The sequence below is a fragment of the Carettochelys insculpta genome, chromosome 1 (assembly GCF_033958435.1).
Source record: "Carettochelys insculpta isolate YL-2023 chromosome 1, ASM3395843v1, whole genome shotgun sequence".
In the NCBI taxonomy this organism is placed as follows: Eukaryota; Metazoa; Chordata; order Testudines; family Carettochelyidae; genus Carettochelys; species Carettochelys insculpta.
The window spans coordinates 70,508,413-70,531,842 of NC_134137.1; positions in this window are offsets into that span (position 1 = coordinate 70,508,413).

A 23,430-nucleotide genomic window follows, 5' to 3' on the forward strand; every position below is an offset into this window, starting at 1 on the left:
TGCAAATGGCCATTTCAAAGTTTACTAATGAAATACTGAAATACATATTCAGCACTTCATTAGCATGCAGGCGGCCGTGGCACTTCGAAATTGACGCGGCTCACAGCCGCGCAGCTCGTCCAGACGGGGCTCCTTTTTGAAAGGACCCCACCTACTTCGAAGTCCCCTTATTCCTGTGAGCAGATGGGAATAAGGGGACTTCGAAGTAGGCAGGGTCCTTTCAAAAAGGAGCCCCGTCTGGACGAGCCACACGGTGGCGAGCCACATCAATTTCGAAGTGCCGCGGCCGCCTGCATGCTAATGAGACACTGAATATGTATTTCAGCGCTTCATTAGTAAACTTCGAAATGGCCATTTGCATGGCCATTTCAAAGTTTTTGGCTAGTGTAGACATGACCTTAGTGTGGCTTGTGCATATGCAGTGAACAAAATGGAGAAGTGCCCCAAAGTATAGAATTCATTCAGTGATCAGGGAGGGGGTAAAAATAGTGTGTGTATATATATATATATATATATAATAATACTAACAGATGTATCTGGCATACCCTGGATCCTTAACTCAATTAAGTTTTTTTTTAATAAAAGGAAAATGAATATGTTTTATTTAAATGATAGCATTTTTCAAAAATGCAAATTATTTTATGAAGTTAATTTCTATTTCATATTTATTGAAAAAGAAATTGTTAAAATTACTTTTAGTAAATATTTTATTCGTAATTCCTGAACCCCATGCCAGCCTCCAGAACTGCCCGTGCCAGCTACTCACCCACCTGAGACAGGCAGTGCCAGATCTGCCCACCTGAGCCCCATGCCACTGGAGCCAGCCATCCACCTACCCTTCAGCTGCCAGAGTCCCCCGCAGCTGGGATCAGCCACCCACCCACTAGCCACCCACCCCAGCCACTGGCCAGCAGCTCAAGCTGCCTGCTCAAGCCCCATGCTGGTGGTGCCAGTCACCCAAGCCCTGCTCTGCTGGGGCTGGCTGCACGAACCCCACAATTCCCACAAGCTGGCTGGCTGCCCAAGCCCTGTAAACCCTGCCAGCTGCTCACCCAAGCCCCTTCCCTGCCCTCCTACAACCAGGCACCCCCACCTGTCCCTCTAGCCCCCTCCTACTCCTCCTCCCCACAACCGACACTCACTCTCATTTGCAGGAGACAGTCAGCTCCACGTGGGTCTTTGCCGGCTGCCTGTTTTTTATAGTGGCTGTGCCAGCTCACCACGTAAAATGGCAGGAGCTGAGAGCCAGAAACAAAGGCTGTATCGTTCTTAAGGTGGGGGGAAGTTATGCGAGGGGCTGGGTCACCTCATGCCCCCTGGAATTTCTTCACACACCACCCAGGGTGGGACACCCCTGAGTTTGGAAAACCATGCTATAACCAAATAGGAATAAGAGGATTTCAAAGTGTGCAGGGTCCTTTCAAAAAGGACCCCATGTAGATGAGCTGCACGCAATTGAAAGCAGCACTTTCGAAGTGCTGTGGCCAACATTATGCTAATGAGGTGCTCCTTATTTGTTGCAGGGCCTCATTAGCATACCCTGAAATGTCTTATTATTATCCTCCTTTTGAAAGGGGGGTGCTAGTGTAGATACAGTCTATGTGTTTTGAAAAAATGATAAATTTATCTGCGGATCTTCCTGTCAGATTGTAAAATTAACATTTGTCAATTTCCTTTTTTTGATGAATGTCCGTTTTACAAGACTTGTCATATGTTATCACTTTTGGATTAAGTTATGGAATCACGTTTCTTCCTTCATTAAAAAAAAAAAAAAGATAGAGTGAAAAGTTACTTCAAGATATCCACTTAAAAAACAAAAAACAAAAAATCAAAAAACCACAATAAAAAAAAACACAGCCCTGAATATGTAGCAATATTATTATACAATGGTACTTTTGTCCAGTGACTTTTTTCTAGAAAAAAGGTAGTGGAACTCAAATCCTAAACTGTGACTTTCCCTGCCCTGAGGCCCAACACCTCACCTGGCATTTTAACCCCATGTGCAGGGCCCAAACCTCCCCCTGCATGGCTTAACTGCTCCCTGTGTGGAGCCAAACCAACCCCGGGTGGATTAGGCACCCCGTGTGCAGCCCAAGTTACTGCTGATGGCTTAACTGTCCCCCACTGGGGAATAAGCTGCCCCCCAGCAGGGCCTGAATTGCCCTTTTACAGTTTAACCACCCTCCCAGCAGGGTCTGAGCTGCCTCCCAGTGGCTTAACCCCCTATTGCGTTGCCCTAACCCATCCCCCAATGGCTTACTATGCCCCATGCAGCCCTAACCCACTCCCCAATGGTTTAACTGGCCCCCCACATGGCCACAACCCACCACTCAGATTAAACCCCACAGTCCCTCAAGTTGCTCCCTCTTCCCCGCCACCCTGCCTCACACCCTACCTTCGGTGCATTGCTACCACCTCCACCTCCTCCACATGCCTCCCCACAGCCAGCATTTCAGCAGGGCAAGAAGAGAGCTGAGGAGGAGTCAGTCAGAGGAGGCAGTGTCTTGAAGAGGCACATGCAGCTTGGACAGAGCCAATCAGACGGCTTTTAAAAATGGCTCCATCCCTTCAAGTTGGGACCCTGAAAAAAGGTTCAGGAATGCTGTTCTGGGGCATTCCAGAAAAAAAAAAAAAAGCCCTACTTTTGCTGAGTAAATATTAATGGATTTTTCCCTCACCATGTGTGTAGGTACATAAACTTCTAGATAATTAACAAACAGTAGGTGTAAAATAAGTGAATGGGCAATGAAACATCTGCATGCATGTCTCCAGGAAACCAGCTCACAGCTGATCACTTATAGCCGCAGCAATCAGCTTATGAATCCTGGCATGGAATCTTTAATGGGAACAAATGCACATAATTTCAGTTTTATGTTTCAGCTGAAGGACAATGGATTGGCTTTTCAGTGGTGACTTTGAAGTGTTAGATGCAGTGGATGAGAAAAGATATAGACAGTCCTGTGTTCTGGAGCCACTTCTGCATTAAATAAAGGTCTAAGAAAGGAGGGTGACAGTGGTAGAGAGTTACATGGGATAGGAAAATCCTACAGTGTAACTCTCTACTGGCTGAATATGATATGATTAAGTTTGCGTTGTTTTGCAAAACCTCGAAAAATAAGACCTTACAGATAAGACTTTTCTTCAACACCTCAGAAAAGTAAAGTTTAGCGGCTGTTGGTTTAGCAGTGACTCAGGGTATGTCAGCATTACACACAACTGGAAGCAGAGTTTTGGGGATGTGTAGCCACATTCTGCAATAAAAAGCAAGCAGTGTCCATGCTGTGGTGTGTTCATACATCCGTCAGTGACAAGATCTGGCAGGGAGAAAGCACCAGGGACAAGGCTTGAGCTGCTCATGGCTGTGGTGAGAAAAGGCTGTGACACCGAGGAAGAATCCCTGGGAGGGCTGGGGCCCAGAGTCTATGGGTCAACCCTATGGGTCAAGACCAAGAGTGGGGGGGCGTTGGGCCAAGAACAATCAGGTCTCAGCGCCACCTAAACCACTGTGTTTGGCCCTCTACTCCCTCACAGCAGTGCACAGCCAGAGAAGCACGGCCATAGCACTTCAAAGGGGCCGGAGCTCCGTCTACCACCATTGCCAAAGTAGCAGCAGAGATGACTGGAACACCAGTCCCCTCTGAAACACCAGGACAGGGGCAACTGCCTACTTTGCCCACCCCCATCAACAGGCCTGATTCATGTGCAGCATTTTATTTTCTCACCCTAACACCCACCCCCACAAATCCCCTGCTCGACTTCCTTTGATCTCATTTGGAACAGCCCCTTCTTTAAGCCTGTCATTCAGATCTATCCCCAGATGTCATCTTTCACTCTGACTCATCTCTAGGTCCTCAAATCCAGGGTATGTCTAAATTTTTCCTGTTCTTTCAGCACAACATCTCTTAGGCTACATCTACGAGCTGCATGTGGGATTCCCCTTCTAGAATACACAAACTCATGCTAGCTGTTGCTGAGCTGGAGCAAGTATTAATAACCAAGGTAGCACATCCAGTGGCAGCAGAGGCCTGACTGAGCTTATCCAAGTGGAAATACAGCTGAAAGTGATAAATATGTATTCATCACAGCTCAGCCATGCCTCTCCTACAGCTACCAGGCTGCGGTACCTATCCTGTTATTTATACTTTTGCTAGCTTGCTAAGAAAGAGAACAAGTACATGTGCCCAACCAGACCAATCACACCCCTAACTCAGAGCGCAGAAGGACAACCACAAACGGTGAGTGGGTTGCATGAGTGGTCCTCCTTCCTCGCATGGGCTACAGCAGCCTGCTGCCCACTGGGGTTCCACCTTCTGTGAACTCCCCAACCACCATGCCCCATGTGCCTCACGCACCATGGGTACTGGAGCCCCACACAGATCTGCTTCTCCCTCTCCCTCTCAGCACTTTTGGAGCATCACAAATTACCTAATTTGTGCTCTGACCCTGTTCTTGCCATCCCTCTCAGAGCTGGAACAGCTGAGAACGGCTGATTCATAACATGGGCTTCAGGTTGTCCATCACTGGTGTAGAGGTAGCCTTAGAAACATACTTTCCTATCCATCCAGGTTCCAGGCATGTTTCCTTTCCGCTACAGCAAAATCTTTCTCTCTGGCCTTGTCCAGCACAAACTTGCCCTGCTCATTTTCATTCCCTTTTGTTTTCTCCTTGCCCTCAGATTTGATAGGGGTTCCCTTTAATTATCCCTAAAACCAAAGGCATACTTCCTTCAAAATCCTCCTCAAAACTGTCTTTTTTCTAGGTCTTCAAAACTTTCCTTTCTCTATTGACAAAAGATTAACTGACAACTCTTAATCTGCTGGGGTACTGAGGCCACTGCTTATCATTTTGACTAATATTTTCGCATTATTTCTTTACAATCTCTCATCTCTTTGTTTCTTTGCATGTGTTGATTCTTGTTTCATATTTCAATTGCCAGTCGTTTGGGCAGGGACTGTCTCTTTGCTCACCAAAGAATGTGTTAATAAAACTACTGACATTTCAGAATATTTTCATAAGAGTGAATGTTGCAACCATGCACACTGGGTTCCCAACCAGATAGTAATTCTAATACTGCTTTGCCTGATTCTGAGACTAGAATCTATCCAATTCAGAAGTTTAATTTGTTAATTGGGGATTCTATAGCAATGAATATGGCTAATAAATGACCACTAAATGAGCTATTTATGTGTGCAGTGTGTGGATGCACTCAAATAAAGATCCCACCTTTCCACTATTATTAGAAAGGAGAGTTTATGAACAGACAAGAAAAGAAACAAATAGCTACTTCAACTTCAAGTTTGCAAAATGCTACTACATTGAAACATCTTCACAGCTTTGAGCACAACTCTAAGCCAGCTTCATATCTCCCCAATTTCTCAGCACAGCCATGTCTGAAATAACAGAGCAAAACTCAAAGCAGTAGATACAACCACTATGTGGAGCTGGCTATAACTGTACCTCTAGGGCCGTGGAGCTGCTCTGCCATCTGATGTTGGATGGAGCAGTATGTAGTGTAATTCATCCCTTCCACCCCAGCTGTGTCTACACGTGCTCCCTTCTTTTAGAGGGGGAATGTTAAGGAGGCTGTTCTGAAGATACTAATGAGGCACTGACATGAATAGGCAGTGCCTCATTAACATAACGGGGGTCATGTGAGATTTGAAAGTGCTGCTTTTGGAACGCTGCCACCCATGTAGATGGGGTCCTTTCTACAGGACTCCCCTGAGTTCAAAAGCCCTTTCTTCCAAAAATCAAATAGGAAGAAGGGGCTTTCAAAGTCAGGGGGGTCCTTTTGGATGGACAACCTGCATCCTGTGCTTTGAAATCATGCATGCTACCATTATGCTAATGAGGCACTGCATATTCATTCCAGCACCTCTTTAGCATCTTCCAAACTGCCTCATTAACATTCCACCTCCAAAAGGAGGGGCACATGTAGAAACAGCCCTCTTGTGTGCTTCTGGTGGATCCCTGACGTGTTTATAAACAGAAAGATAGACACAGGAGGGCTTCTAAGTGCTTTCGTCCAACAGAATTTTGTATTTATGCGGCTGTGTCTACACTAGCCCCAAAGTTCGAAATGGCCATGCAAATGGCCATGTCGAAGTTTTCTAATGAAGCGCCAAAATGCATATTCAGTGCTTCATTAACATGCGGGCAGCCACGGCACTTCGAAATTGACGCGCCTCGCCGCCACGTGGCTCATCCTGATGGGGCTCCTTTTCAAAAGGACCCTGCCTACTTCAAAGTCCCCTTATTCCCATAAGGTCATGGGAATAAGGGGACTTCGAAGTAGGTGGGGTCCTTCCGAAAAGGAGCCCCGTTGGGACGAGCCACGTGGAGGTGAGGCGCGTCAATTTCGAAGTGCCGCAGCCACCTGCATGCTAACGAAGTGCTGAATATGCATTTCAGCGCTTCATTAGTAAACTTCGACATGGCCATTCGCGTGGCCGTTTCGAAGTTTGGGGCTAGTGTAGACACGGCTTACATATGTTATTTGCTGCTTTTTGGGGCCATGCAGTTTTGCTTTCTCTCTGTCCAGCTGTCCATTCTTATATTGTGAAGACACAATACATGCTATGGATATCCCCACACAATTTATCTCACAGTGGTTTAATTTGAACACCAAGAAATGTACTATTTCAAGATCTTTCTTCTTGTTCTTTATACATAAGCAGATGAATGTGCTATCACACACCATATTTATTTTCATTGTCCATGAGTTTTTGGGAATGTCTTGCTATCATTCTCTTTATAATTTTCTCTGTCCCTTTGTTGTTATAATACCCTACAAGTTTCAAATTAATACTTTAGTTCTTCCTGTGTTTCTAGCCATTATTTCTATTGGGGTCAGCTGTCAAATATGTTTCTTAGTTATGTTTTTGTTTTTAACAAAGAGTTCAATTGCTAGCACCAATAGAGTACTTTTGGGGAAAGTTTGCATTTAATCAGCTTTCTTTAATATTTAGGGTGTCGTCTATTCTGCTGACCATTCTTAACTGCACATATATTTATTTATTTATGTTTGCACTTTGAATACATTTTTTTCAGTAGTTTTATTTTTTTGTTAGAGGAACTGAATGGTTGTATTAAATTTCCTTGCTAAATTCGTCCCCTAATTTAAATGTTAGCCTTGTCAGATGTTGATTGTAGAATTCATTTCTTTCTTTTTTCCTGCCAAGAGATCAGCATTTAAATTACATTCAGCTATTGTTTCATGGTTAAATACATGCATTTCCATAGTATTTATTTTGATATTGTCAAACTCACCTTACCAGCACTAAAATGATTTGGATAGGTAACTCTGCTTAATGATACAAACCCTCATCTTTCCTCAACCCAAAACTCTTTTGCTGAACTTTGGTTGAATCAATAGTAAATCTCTTGTTTATTTGTGTTCATCTTATTTTCTTCCCACATATAGTCTGGTTCAAAGTCCATTGAAATCACCTGAAGGAGTACCATTATTTTCAGTTGGTTCACATGGTGTAATATGTTGCAAATACTGTTCAATATTTCCCTTTGTACTACCCCAGGGGTGTATCTTACATGCACATATAAACACACAAACCTTCACCACAAGAATTCCAAAGAGCTTTGCAAAATATTTTGCCTTTCAGCTCTTACACATATACTACAAAAGCTAAAAAGCAGCCTTGTAGCCTCTAAAGATTAACAAAAGGATTTATTAGGTGATGAGCTTTCGTGGGACAGACTCACTTCTTTAGATTATTTTATTAGTCTTTAAAGTTCTATAAACTGCTTTTTTTATTTGGTGAAGATACAGACTAACCTCTCTGTGACATATATGAAGAGTTGCAGATGTTCAACTAAATAAAAGAGCAGCCCATCAGTGAACCACAGCTCTGGACAGGAATGCAGTAGCTCTTGAAGAACCTATAATATTTTTAGTGCTAGGAAAAGAAGAAATATTGTATTTAATTAACATTAGAATAGGAAGATTTCAGAAGTCAGAAGATAAATACCCAAGATGGAGCTTGGCCAGAGAACTGAAATCATCATTCCATCTTTTAGAAAAACTGCTATGGCATTTTTCATGACAACAAGTCTACACCTTTCTTCCAGCCCAACGTCCTCTTTCAAGTGATGCTGCAACAAGTCCTCTAGTATTTATAAGAACTACAAAAGGAGAGAGAGTATACATTTCTTTCTGATGGGTATATTTCATAGAAGAAATTCAGTAAGATACCTTAAAATGTTGACTATATTTTTTTCTTAACTATTCATTTTTAATTTTATTCAGGCAGGCGAAAACACTGAGCCTTTGGAAACATAGGCATAGGGGCCACTGGAAGATTTCAGGAGGCAAGGTATGGGTCGGGGAGGCAGACACCTGTACAAGACATGAGAAATCTTCACCTAAAGTTAGTCAGTCTCTGCTCCTTTATTAAACAATCAGTCCCTGTACTCTGTGTGTGTGTGTGTGTGTGTGTGTGTGTGTGTGTGTAGTTTTATTTATGCATCTGACCTCTTTACTATCTGCTTGCTCCCATTTCTTTTGTAACTTTGATGATTTTCCCCACTGTGATTGACAACAATTTTCTTTTTCTTTCCTTCTTTGTGTTTTATATATGGTTTTTAAATGTTCCAGCTCTTTCTCTAGTTGTTCTAGAGATATTATTATTTCATATCTTGATTTGAAGGTGCCATCTTCTCTGTCGAACAGTAAATAAACATAAGTTTAAAAGGAAGCCCTGATTGATATTTAGTCTTTTTTTCTTTTTAGTGAGGCTTTGCTGTCTATCAGTTCTTTCCTTTTTAAATGTGAATACTTGAAGATAAATAATTGAGAAGCTGGAAGATTTTTGCCATCTTTTCAAGATGAAATACTGCTTTTTCTTTCCTTTCCTTACATTAGCAAATATCTGTCAATGTCATTAATGAGTGACATTTTATATACCACATGTTGTTCAAATGCTGTTAAAGTTGCAAGCTGAATACTATTCACATACATTGATCGTTATATATGTTATATATTATAAATAAGGTGTTTATCAATTAAAAACAGTACCTATAACAATTCTGCTGCAAAGGCACAATCTCTAAGTACTTAAACAGTTCACAAAGACGCTTTAAATTGGGGTAGATCAGAAAGAAGAACGTACTTTATCTACCCAAACATCAGGATAATTCCTACAAACCCTGCATAACTCAAATAAGCTGCGTCTACACGTGCACGCTACTTCGAAGTAGCGGCGCCAACTTCGAAATAGCGCCCGTCACAGATACAAGTGTTGGGCACTATTTCAAAGTTAACTTTGACGTTAGGCGGCGAGACTTCGAAGTCGCTAACCCCATGAGGGGATGGGAATAGCGCCCTACTTCGACGTTCAACGTCAAAGTAGGGAACGTGTAGACGATCCACGTCCCGCAACATCGAAATAGCAGGGTCCTCCATGGCGGCCATCAGCTGAGGGGTTGAGAGACGCTCTCTCTCCAGCCCCTGCGGGGCTCTATGGTCACCGTGTGCAGCAGCCCTTACCCCAGGGCTTCTGGCTGCTGCTGCTGCAGCGGGGGATCCATGCTGCATGCACAGGGTCTGCAACTAGTTGTCGGCTCTGTGTATCTTGTGCTGTTTAGTGCAAGTGTGCCTGGGAGAGGCCCTTTAAGGGAGCGGCTTGCTGTTGAGTCCGCCCTGTGACCCTGTCTGCAGCTGTTCCTGGCACCCTTATTTCGATGTGTGCTACTTTGGCGTGTAGACATTCCCTCGCAGCGCCTATTTTGATGTGCTGCCCAACGTCAATGTTGAACGTCGACGTTGCCAGCCCTGGAGGACGTGTAGACATTATTCATCGAAATAGCTTATTTTGATGTAGCGCGCACATGTAGACGTAGCCATATTTGCATAAATCTGAGGGATGGGAACCAGGCTGCAGTCAGTCCTCTAAGTAGTGGAGAGCTGGGAACCAGCCAAGCTGCTGCCTGTTTCCCAGCTCCCCACTGCTTACAGGAGCTGGGAAACTGACCAGCTTATGGTTGGTCAGTTTCCCAGGTCCCAGAAGCAGTGGGGAGCTGGGAAACCAGCAGCTGCTTGGTTCCTAGCTCCCTGACACTTAGACAAGCTGGGAAACAGACCAGCCATGAGCTGGTCAGTTTCATGAGTCCCGCAAGCAGTGGGAAGCTGGGAAACAGGCTGCAGCTTGGCCATTTCCGGGCTGCCTTCCCCTTTCAGAGCCAGGAAACTTGTCAGGACAGCAGCTTTGGTCAGTTTCCTGGCTCTGCTAGTGTAGGGTAACTGGGAGTGAGGCTGCCTTCTCATTCCCAGCTCCCTGCCACTTCTGGGACCAAGAAATTGTTCCTATCAGGGATGGCAGCCTGACTCTCGCTGCCATCCCAACAGGATAGGCTGCTGCCCCTGACAACAGCAAGAAATCACTCTTGTCAGAGGTGGCAAGAGTCAGGCTGACACTTGCCACCCTGACAGGAGCAGTTTTCCACTCCTGTCAGGGCAGAAGTTGCATTAACCTGAGACACACACAACTTGCTTGCATGTATCTTGAGGGTTTACTGTAATTCTAATTTGGCCAGGAGAACCTCGTTAAACCTTGAGAAACTTGTTAAAAGCACAAGTACATTTTTAATTAGCCCTTTTTTTCAGGATGTTGGATATATACTTCAAATAAAAAATGGCACCTCCGAAAGCAGAGTTCCCTGGTAAGGAGAAGTGTAGAGTCCTGCACCTAGGGTGGAAGAATCCCAAGCATTGTTATAGTCTGGGGACTGACTGGCTCAGCAGCAGTATGACAGAAAGGGACCTAGGAATTATGGTGGATAAAAGGCTGGATATTAGTAAACATTGTGCCATTGTAGCCAAGAAAGTTAATGCAATACTAGGGTGCATTAGGAGGAGCATTTCCAGCAGATCTAGAGAAGTAGGTGTTCCCCTTTATTCAGCACTGATGAGGCCAAATCTGGAATATTGTGTCCAGTTTTGGGCCCCCCAGTATAAAGAGGATGTAGATGTGCTTGGAGCAAGTTCAGAAGTGGGCAACAAAAATGATTAAGGGGTTGGAGCACAAGACTTATGAGGATAGGCTGAGGGATTTGGGCTTGTTAGTTTACAGAAGAGAAGACTTAGAGGTGATTTAATAGCAGTCGTCAACTTCCTGAAGGGGAGCTCTAAAGAGGAGGGTGAGAAACTGTTCTCAGTGGTGTCAGATGGCAGAACAAGGAGTAATTGTCTGAAGTTGAAGAGGAAGAGGTGTAGGTTAGATATTAGCAAAAACTATTTCACCAGGAGAGGGGTGAAGCATTGGAATGTGATGCCTGGAGAGATGTTGGAATCTCCATCCCTCAAGATTTTTAAGTCCCGGCTTGACAAGGTCCTGGGTGGAATGACTTAGTGGGGTTTGATCCTGCTCGAAGCAGCGGGCTGGACTAGATGAACTCCTGAGGTCCCTTCCAGCCTCTGATTCTATGATTCTATCATACCTAGGCAGGAAAAAGTGTCAGTCACAGCCTCATTCCTGACTTTCTTTTGCTCTGAGGAAATTTGTGGAGATCTCCATCCTATGTGTGCAAATACCTGGGCCTGGCTTAATTTGTTAATGATGAGGTAACAAAGTGATGTTCCTTCAGTCAAATGGGTGATTACATTATATCGCTCAGCAGTACGACATGGGGAAGGGCTTGAAATAATTATTATTGAAATAATATCGTGTGGGATAAATTGTGAGCTGATTAATATGATAGTGGAGGGCAAATGGGACCCTAGAAACTGCCTTCTGTCCCTGCGCCAGCTGCTACTATCATCATTAGCAGACTGATAAGAGAAGCAGGTTTTGTTTGAGTGGCTAAACTTGGGTAGGTGGAAGGGGCTGGAATTTTATAGGAAATATTCAGAGCACTGTCTGAGCACCCTTCGTATGTTGGGAAGCGTAGGTGACCTATGCAATGGATCATGTATTACGTGCCTGCTCCTCAGCATAAGCTGCCTGTCCCGCTGCTCCAGGGGCAGCATGATTTACTCTGGGCCTGTGGCAAACTCACTAGTAAGCCCTCTAGTTTCAGTTTGCTCTACCCCCACCCTCTGTCTCACACAGTTTTCTATCTAGGGCTGATAACAATTTTTCAGATGAAATATTTGTTGAATGAGCAGTGGCCTTTGTTTTTCAAAAATGAAAAAAATTCAAAAAAACATTATTTTTGTGACATTATCAAAAAGATTATAGAAAAAATCATTATTTTTAAGTAAATGGAAAAGCTCAAAAGTATTCCACTAACTTTTATATAAAATATTTTCCTGAAGTATTTTGTGGAAAACTTGCAAGAGAACACAAAGCATCTCTTCTGAATCCTGAGAATGGGATCAACTTTAACATTCCAATTGTTAAGGGTAGTTTCCTTCATGTTTACATAACTGCTTGAAGGCAAGTTCAAACCTAGAAGCCTCTGGGGCTTAGTGCAGGTGCTTTTACAGCTTAAGCTAATGGTCAGCGGCCTCTCACTTTTGGCTGTAGAAGACACTTGTTCTCTCTCTGTGAAGTGGTCTGTGTACCACTACATAGGTACCTCTAGATGTGTGGGTTACACCTACAAGCCTTCTCTAGTTTTCTTATCTTTTGTTCTACTTTGGCCGTGTCTACATCAGCCAAAAACTTAGAAATGGCCATGCAAATGGCCATTTTGAAGTTTACTAATGAAGCACTGAAATACATATTCAGCACCTCTTTAACATGTGGGCGGCTGCGGCACTTCAAAATTGATTTGGCTCACCACCGTGCAGCTCGTCCAGACAGGGCTCCATTTCGAAAGGGCCCCAGCTACTCTGAAGTCCCCTTATTCCCATCTGCTCATAGGAATAAGGGGACTTCGAAGTTGCTGGGGTCCTTTCAAAAAGGAGCCCCATCTGGATGAGCCACGTGGCGGCAAGCCGTGTCAATTTTGAAGTGCCGCGGCCACCCGCATGCAAATGAGGCGTTGAATATGTATTTCAGCGTTTCATTAGTAAACTTCAAAATGGCCATTTTCATGGCCATTTTGAAGTTTTTGCCTAGCGTAGACATAGCCTTTGAGAGGCTAATTATGTGCTAAGGAGTCAAATGAGTGTTTATAATTCTTCACATGTTTATGAAACTCCAGTTCTAAGTATTGAACTTGTAACACCAGCAAAAGCAAGTTTGCCCATGCAAGTAGATTTATTGGCATCAACAGGACTACCCCATTAATATATTTACTCAGATCAAAAGGATTTACATGATTGGAGCACTTGCCAGCCAGTTTTAAGGCTTGACATCTGCATTTCCCTATCATTTCTATTTCAAGCAATATATTCCTTTATTGTAACTGATAGTAATTTTGTTTTCTTTTTCACTCCAAAGCAGTTATTTATTTTTTTTTATTTTTGTCCGTTTGATATTAATTCAAAATCAATACTTTTTACTCAAAATGGTTACAGAGAGATAGCCGTGCTTGTCTATGTACTATCAAAACAAAAAAGCAGTTGTGTAGTACTTTAAAGACTAACAAAATAATTATTAGTCAATGAGCTTTCGTGGGACAGACCCACTTCTTCAGATGATAGCCATACTGGAACAGACTCAATATTTAAGGTACAGAGAACATATTATGAAGGTAAGTAAATCAGAATGCAAAGGGGCAGAAGGGGAAGGAGAGGGGGGTCAAGAATTAGATAAAGCAAAGTATGCAAAAGATCACCTATAACGAGCTAGAAAATTCCCATCCCAGTTCAAACCATGTGTTAATGTGTCGTATTTGAATATAAAAGAGAGTTCAGCAGCCTCTCTTTCCAAACTGCTGTGAAAATTCCTCTTCAGCTGATTGTTATGCTGTCCAGAGACTCAAAAATAACCCAGACATTATAATCAAACCAGCTGACAAAGGGGGTGCTGTTGTCATCATGAATAAATCAGACTCTGAACAGGAGGCAGCCAGACAACTCTCCAACACCAAATTTTACAGACCTCTCTCCTCTGATCCCACTTTGGAATTCCAAAAGAAATTACAACTACTTAAGGAAAACCCTGCTGCTTCTCAGGATCTTATTCACTCAGACACACCATCTGAGCCCCAACCTGGATTATTCTATTTACTTTCCAAAGTCCACAAACCTGGAAACCCTGGACACTCTGTCATTTTGGGTATAGGCACCCTTACCACCAGACTATCCAGTTATGTGGACTCCCTCCTCAAACCCATGCCACCAACATTCCCAGTGATCTCTGAGATACCACTGACTTCCTGAGGAAATTACAAAACATTGGAAAAGTTCTGACAACACCATCCTTGCCATCATGGACGTAGAAGCTCTGTACACTAATAGTCCACATGAAGATGGATTACAAGCAATCAGGAATACCATCCCTGCTGTCACCACAGCCAATCAGCTGTCTGACTTCTGTAATTTTGTTCTCACCTACAATTATTTCTGATTTGGGGACAATTTATGCTTCCAGATTATTGGAACTGCTATGGGCAGCTGCATGGTCCCACAATATGCTAATATATTTATGGCTGACCAGGAACAATGATTACTCAGCTCTCATCCACAACTACCCTTCCTCTACTTACGAAACATCGGTGACATCTTTATGATTTGGACCCATGGAATAGAGACTTTAGAAGAAATCTACAGAGACTTTAACAATCTGCACCCCACCATCAACTTATACCTCAACTACTTTATGCGAGAGATACATTTCCTGGACACTATAGTACAAATCAAGGATGGCCTGATTGGTACCACACTCTACTGTAAACCCACTTATCACTATACTTACCTACATGCTTCTAGCTGCCATCCTGCACACACAACTACATCAATTGTTTACAGTCAAGCCCTTAGGTACAATCACATTTGCTCTGATCCTACTGACAGAGACCGAAAACTACAAGGTCTCTACCAAATATTGATAAACGTGAATTACCTGCCAGGAAAAATAAAAAAGCAAATTGACAGGGCCAGATGAATACCCAGAGAGCAGCTCCTCCAAGATAGGCCCAAAAAAGCCAAGAACAGAACACCACTGGTCATTACCTACAGCCCCCAACTCAAACCACTGCAATGAAAAATTAAAGATTTACAACCTATCCTTAATCAGGATGCCACATTCCAGAAGGCCCTAAGTGACAGGCCTGTTCTCTCCTACAGATAACCTACCAACCTTATGAGGATTCTCACCAACAACTACAGTCTATACCGCAGGAACACCAGTCCTGGAACTTTTCCTTGTAACAAGGCCCATTGCCAACTTTGTCCACATATCTATTCTGGAGATACCATCACAGGACCTAACCAGGTTATTCACAGAATCGCAGGCACATTCTCATGTTCCTCAACTAACATCACATATGCCATCATCTGTCAACAATGCCCAGATGCTTTGTATATTGGACAGACTTCAAAGTATTTTAGACAAAGAGTTCATGGGCACAAAACAGACATAAAAACACTCTTGACCCACAAATCAATCAGCCAACATTTTAATGGAGTGGGCCATTCTGTTAATGACTCAAAAGTCTGTGTCTTACTGAAGAGGAATTTTCACAACAGTCTTGAAAGAGAGGCTGCTGGACTCTGTTTTTATATTCATATTCGACACTTTAACAAGTGGTTTGAACCAGGATGCACATTTTCTGTGTCATTATAGGGGCTCTTTTGCATACTTAGTTTTATCTAATTCTTTACTTCCTCCCCCCCCCAGCCTCTCTACTCTGATTTGCTCACCTTGATACTTTTTTTTCTGATTTGTCAACCTTGATTACTATTTTTGGTTTGCTATGCCTTAAACATTGAGTCTGTTCTGGTATGGCTATGGTCTGAAGAAGTGGGTCTGTCCCATGAAAGCTCACCTAATAAATTATTTTGTTAGTCTTTAAAGTGTTACAGGACTGCTTTTTTGTTTTGACATTAAAAATAGGCTTGCAATAATATAGTAGTACTGTTTTCCCATCAAACTGGTTTATTTTCCTTTTGACCCTCAAAACTTTAGTGCTTTTTCCTGAGAGAAAGCCTTCAGCAAAGTCGAGACTCTTTAGAGCCCAGCTAGGTACAGAATACTAGAGTTATAAAACTGTCATAAATGTCAGAATGTATTGTAATCAGAGCACAGTAGAAGTGCCTGGAAACCAACCATTTATTCTAAGGAGTTCTTTATGGTCTGGTCAATTACATTAAATTTAAACACAATATTAATGATATTTTCTATAATGATATTTTCTGCCTTTTTTTTTAACCTCCCTCCCTTATCTTCCTCCTCTTCCTCCTTCTCCTTCTTTCTCTCTGCCTTGGTCCTCCACCTCGGCTCATTCACTCAGGCCAGATCTACACGAGGGCTGTGTCTATACTACCTCCCTCCTTCGAAGGGAGGATGACAAGTAGGGTGTTAGGTGTTTATTGATTAAGTGCTGCGGTGCGTATGAATCACTTCATTTAGCAAATTCCACCCCCCCACCCACAGCAACTTCTATGTGTTAAACTTTGAAGTGCTGGCTTGCGTCTAGTCACAGCTCACTCACTGGTACTCCAAAATTTTGAGGAGTAAAGGGACTTCGAAGTACCCCGGGCACTTTGAAGTACTGACGGGTGAGCCGTGGCTAGACGCAAGCCAGTACTTCGAAGTCTAACACTTAGAAGTTGCCACAGGGGGAATTTGCTGAATGAAGTGCTGCATACGCACTGTAGCACTTCATTAATAAACTCCAAACACCCTACTTGCCATCCTCCCTTCAAAGGAGGGAGGTAGTGTAGACAAGCCCTTGGAGATAAAATCACATTTAGATAAATAAATCCACCTATGAGAATTGCCTAGCTGAAATCAACTTATCTAAAATTGATTATTTGACACCATTCACACAGCGCAAGGTTGATGCAAAAAACTCATAATTGCCAGGAATACCAAGGTCAATGGTGGTGCCATGATAGTTCCATTTAGCATATCCCCACTCCACTGGGCACCTTAATCAAACTTGAGAAGGTCGACAGCCAGTTCATTGATCTCCCCATAAGTGTAGAAGTACCCTCAGATACATATACAGTCTAGCTCTCTTAGCAGCAATACTCTTATTCTGATTTTATTTGTGTCCCTTTAATACCATTGTGACTCAATTAACATCACTGGAAATATATCTGACAAATGTCAGGGCACCGAGGATCCAAATAAATCACAGTAAATATAGAAATATTTAACTTGGACTTCATGAAATGGAAAAAAAAAGTTACAGGCAAAAAGGAAAAAGAAACATAGAAGCAAGTGTAACCCAAATACCTATGTGTGGTTAACTGTTCCACGTGGTGGTACCTAGACTATGTCACAGAGAAAGAATACGTGTCCTCTACTGGCCAAGCTGTGACTAGTTGGCCTCCAGCTCAAGCTGTAGAGGTGCTTACATTAAGCTCCAGAGGCCCCAGGGTTGAGTTCTCCTGTGGGTAGTTACACAGGCAACGTCAGAAAATGAAAAACTGTTTCTTTAGTTTTATTTTTTTCTTCTTCTTCTCTTTTCTTCTTCAAAAGCAAAATTAAAAACACAAAGCTAAAAATTTTATGTGTACTCAGGAAAGTGTAGGAAAAAACTCTGAAATAATATTTAAATGTATCCATTAATCAGCATGTGGCCTAATACACATTGCATGGGTAGCTATAAATACATAGCCACTTTAACAGAATTACCACTTTGTTATAGCATATATTGTTCTACTTCTCTGTCATAGTTCCCACTTGAGTTCTTTCTTCCTTCTGTGCCTTAGACTCACAGTCCATATTTTTTGTTTCTTTTGACACTTTTTGTAGGCAAGTAATGGTTACCACAGTTAATATATTATTTATTTATTGAGCATTGTGCACACTAGGAAGCAAATTAGTATTCCATCCTTATCACTCATTGCTAGACATTGCACGCAGATGGAACACATTACCACATTAGACCAGTTAAGAGGTTTTAAATTAGATTTGTGACTTGAAAGTTTGAATAAGAAAACTAATAGAACACAAAATGAAGCAGAGGGAAAATTAGATTAATTATCTACAGAATTCAGAGTGAACTGTTGCTGATGTACGATGTTGTAGAATGCCATTTTTGTACTGCAAACATCCCTTACATTTTGCCTACATTAAGCTACTTGATTGTTTCTGAAAACGTATACACGTATTTACAACTAGCCTCGAGTACTTTCTGAATTCAAAACATTTTATTTTGTTTGAGTGTGCTCCTTCTTCCCTCAATGTTTGGTTGTTTTTCTCTACTGGTCTGAAGAGGCAGACCAATGAATAGCAAACAGCACAGGGATGGCACAAATTTAATCATGGAAATATACATTTGACTCAATGCAAAACAGCAGCAAAAATCAATTTAATATTGTAAAAGGTATACTATACTTTTTAATTTATTTTCTTTATTTATATTTATTTTTATTTATTTTATATATTTTAAAATGAGGCAAAACTGTGATTTCTGTGAATGCACTATTGTAGCTTATTCAGCATAAGGCACTAAAAAAGAAAAAAAAGACATTTTCTCCCATTGTTTTCATTCCTGTTGCCCTCCACTGAAAGATTCTATCTCCCAGTCACTCTGAGAAAATGGCAAAGAATATCAGTTAGCAGCCAAATTGAACATCTACTGCTCTGTTTTATCATCACAGCAACAAAAGTTAAGCTTTCTTTTTCCATTTCTAAACCTATTTCCCAGTGATTTAGGTAATCCAAGCAGGCTGAGACAATTCACCTGCAAATAGGACTCAGTTTGGATACCCTAACTTTTTATGTCACAAGTGTTCTTCACTTGTCTGTCTTCTCTAATAATGAGACCACTGATATTTAACAAAAACAACTTATGTTGATACTTCAAAAAAATCTTGAGCAAACTATTCTCTGTTCCAAGCAGATTATATCTCTTAATTCTCTTTTGTAATAGATCATCCTTTTTCTCAGGAGGAGTGGGGAAGCAGTAGCATTTTTTGGTTAGAATATTAGTCTGCATTTGTCATAAAATTTTATCTCCAGATCACTCTTTTTTCCCCTATGATTTTGGGCAGAAAAATGTTAAAAGTTTGTCTTCCTTGGAAGGTGGAGTAATACCAGAGATAATTTTGCAGTTGTTTGATTAGATTGTTAATAGTGAGATTTATCTGCTTACTGAACTAAGAACCAGTGGTTGTCTAGGTGGAAGTGATCATGATTTAATTTAAATTCCTATGCATACACAGATTATAGTCCCAACCAGTAATAATATACCTCATGTTTTTGAAAGGCCAATTTCCCAAAGCTGAAAACAGTTTAGAGACAAGTGGCTTGGAAAGGAATATCTGAATATAAACTATTCCAACTTGTTTAAGAATACTCTGTTAGCTACCCAGAAATGAATTACTCGGTCACAAAAACATGAGGGGAATAAAAAATAATTTGGATAAGTGAAGAGATGAAGATAGAAATAAAAAAAAAGCAACCAAGACACATAAAGATGGAAAATGGAGAAACTGATAGCAAGAAATACAAATTAACAGTTAGGAAATGAATGTGGTTGATAAAGGAAGATAAGGATACCAGTGAAAAATCCAAGACAAGTCAGATTAAGGACAAAAATAGGGACTTACTTAAAAATAGCAGGAACAAACAAAATCCTATAATCAGTATTATAGATCTAATGGTAAAATTGAATGGTAAAAAATTCAATCATGATCTGTAAAAGGCAGACATATTTAATAAAAGTTTTAGTTTTATATGCATAAGAATGATATATTCACATCTTACAATGATAAGAACATATTTGTATTGTACTTGTTAACGAAATGTTAGCTAGCAGTTATTAAAGTAAAACATCTATAAATCTTCAGAACAAGAAATTTCCAAGAGTATTAAAAGAGTTGGCTGATAAAGTACCTGAAACAAAATTTTTAAAACATTTTGGAACAATGAGGAAGTTTTGGAGGATTGGAAGGAAATCAGAGGTGTGCAAGCATTTAAAAATGATACATGTGGTGAAACTATATGACAATTAGCCTGATATTAATATTGAACAAAATCATGTAAGACTGATATAAGATGCAATCAGTATATAATCAACAGATGGTAGTGCAATTAATGCCAGTAAATATTTTTGTGGGAAACAGGTGGTTGAAAGGGTTCTCAATTCACAATTTTGGCTGATGAAGGCATCATAAATCCTAGTGAATACCCCTTTTGAGTCATCCACTCATATTTCTGTGTGTGAATTACAAAATCTATGCTCTGAATTTCTGAGATGTTTCAAGATCCTGGAGTCTTAATGAAATTGAGCCAGCACACCAATCTTGGCATTTCTAGTCACATTCTCGGTAAAGACCTATCAGATTTATAGTTTAACTCCCTCATGGACAAGCATATCTGTGAAGCAGTCAATACACAAAGTGTGTGTGTGTAGAATCTATCAACTTTACTTTCTTTATATTTAATGATGTAAATCACAGGAGAGCACAGATTACATAAAACAAGAAATCATTGTAAAAGCAGTACTCCTCACTAGCTTGAAAATATCATTTCAGCCTCTCATGTAAGCTCATCTGTATTCCATCAGGCAGGGAAACAGTAGGGTCCTTTACTCCCAGGGCCATCCCTACCAATACTCAAAGTATACAGCCACATATGCTTACGCAACACTGACTCTCATCCTTTAGCCAGTCTTCCCAGTGGCCTGCACCCAGCATTGCCAACCTTACAAGGCATGAAAGACCTGGACAGGTCCCTTATGGTATTTACCATTCAGCCAGATTATCTACTGGCCAGCATCTTCACTTTGCTTTCTCCCCAGAAGCAACTAGCAATGTAAATGTTTCCAATTAAAAGTTACCCCATAGCTTTTTCTATGCAAGCACAGACAGTGAAAATATTACAGTGAAACTATCAAAAAAATCCAAACAATAAAATTACTTATACTCATACTCAAAGCATAAATGAGGTCACTCCTTCTTCTTATGAGGCTTCTATAGGCCAAAATCCTTCCACACCTTCTCAGCAAGAACTGGGGATGCCTTTGGACAGAAAGTCCATTGTCCATTTTAAGGACCAGGAAAAAAAGGCTCAGACTCAGTTTTAACTGATGGTATTTAACCAAAATCTCCTTCTTTGTTGGCCTCTGGTACAATTTAGTGAAGTGGCCCCTGCACTTGCAATGGAGCCTCTCTGCAGGTGTTACAATCTGAGTAAATTTGCCTAAACACATGCAAATATGTGCATATGTCAGGGTAAAATTAGAAAGGCTCTACAACTCAACTAGGCCGCTCAGCCAAAGTCTTTATGCCTACAAGCTAGGCCGCAAGCGTCACGAAACTATGCAACAAGGAAGGCTGCAGGCAAGCAGGAAACATACTAAACCACATATGTAACCGCAAGCTAGGGAAGCCATATTCTATTAAGATTTTACCAGTTAAGCTGATGCTTTTATACTTGCTGATGTTATAATTTTATTTCTTATATATCCTATATATAATAATTATCTTGTAGGTAAGTGAAGCGAATAAGCAGAGGCCAGCCAATGCGGATAAAAGAGCCTAATCGGGTGATCATACTAATTAATAATAGTATTACCAATAATAATCATAATAATAACAGGGGTAAAGTCCACGCTCGGCACACAGCCAAGAAGACCCTCGACTTTTACCTCTCACAGTACACACACACACACATACACACACATGTGTGTGTGCATGCTCGCACTCACACAGATTTACTTCCCTCCTAGAACAGCATACTATCCTGGCCCACAATGATACATCAACTTAATACAGTCAGAACTCCTGAAGTTGTTGCAGGAAATTACCATATGTGTCACAAAGGTAAATGTGCTGACATCATACAATAAAACTTCTGTAAGGTATCTGACTTAGTGCCACATAATATTTTGATTAAAAATTAGCACAATACAAAATCAATTTACAAATATTTAATGGATTAAAAGTTGGCATACTGATAGATTGAAAACTATAAATGGTGAAACATTATCTAAAGTGTGAAATAGGTTTTTCTAGTGATGTCCTGCAGGAATAGATAAGATCAGGGAGTATATTCTGGAAAGTAGTACTTCTGAATGTGTTTTAGGGTCATGTTAGAGAATCATCTAAAAATGATATTCCACTGAGATGTTGTGACTAAGAGGACAAACACAATCCTTGGATGTATAACAAAGGAATATAACAGAGGAGGTGATATCTCTATAATATAATCTTAGTGAGTCCATCATTGGAATATTATGATGTCCAGCTCTCGTGTCCCCCAAAAAGCTAGTGACAATTTGCAATGAGCTATGAGAATGACTGAATGTCTGGAAAACATGCCTTATACTGAGACATGGAAATTTCTTGACCTATTTGGTTTAACTCAGAGAAGGTTAAGAAGTGATCTGATCACGGTCCCAGGGTGCCTAGATGGGGAAGATATTGGGGTGGTAGTTGGCTTTGCATCCATGCAAACAGCCATGAGAGTGGTTGGAAGCTAACACTAGACACATTCAGGTTAGATATACTGTTAATACTTGTTCATAACCCAATTTTGTGGGTGTGGGGAATGTGAAGCATTGAATAGAGTTCGGCTTATCAAAAGGTCAGCAAATTTTTGTCTCCCAGACCGCCTCTTTCTTCTCTCACCTCTCTCACCGCTTTTACTATTGCGGAACCTTTTGCTGATGCAAAACAAGGAGAGTTCGTAACTGTTGTCTAAAGTCACATGCTGCACAGTGAGCACCAGACTCAAAGCAGGTTGAAATTGATGGAATGATTGCCATTGACTTCAATGGCACCTGATCAGAGTCTGGGAGGAAAATGTGGGCTGGAAGATACTCTGGGGTGCCTACAAGACACTTTTCACAATTCCATCATCAGACTGGGGGGACAGGGTTAATGTGCCTGCCTCTGAATAAACTCCCAGTTTGTTTATGTTTAGAGCTCAATGGAATTTTATAGGTTTTCTTAAAAGTGAACATCTGATTCATTCACAAAACTGTTGGCTCATTAATTCCATACATTTTAACAATTAATAGTGTTTATATTGTGGTAGGGCCAAGACATCTGAACCAGGGGTCAGGGGGCCATTGCCCTGTGTTTACTGCCATGGCATGATTTCTGCCACGGCACTCAAGATTGTCTGTCTTTTGCAAAGATTTCGGTTATAACACATTCATCACTGGTTCTTCTTTATCGTGCTGACATGGCATTGCCAGCTACAGGCACATTTCCTAGAGTAGGCAAAGATTTGGAGAAATTTGTATTGCTTCATCTCAATGGGTAGCTGTCTCAGAACCTTGATGACAATCGATATGTATGTCAACACTTAGCCCCTCACCTCAAAACATTATTATCTATCTTCTTGGACTTTGTGTCTAGGCACTATGAAAACACAGATCAGTACATTAATTATTCTGTTGCATTTTTAACTTCTAAGAATCCTAGGAAAAGGATCTGTTTAATGTGTTCAGCTACTTAAA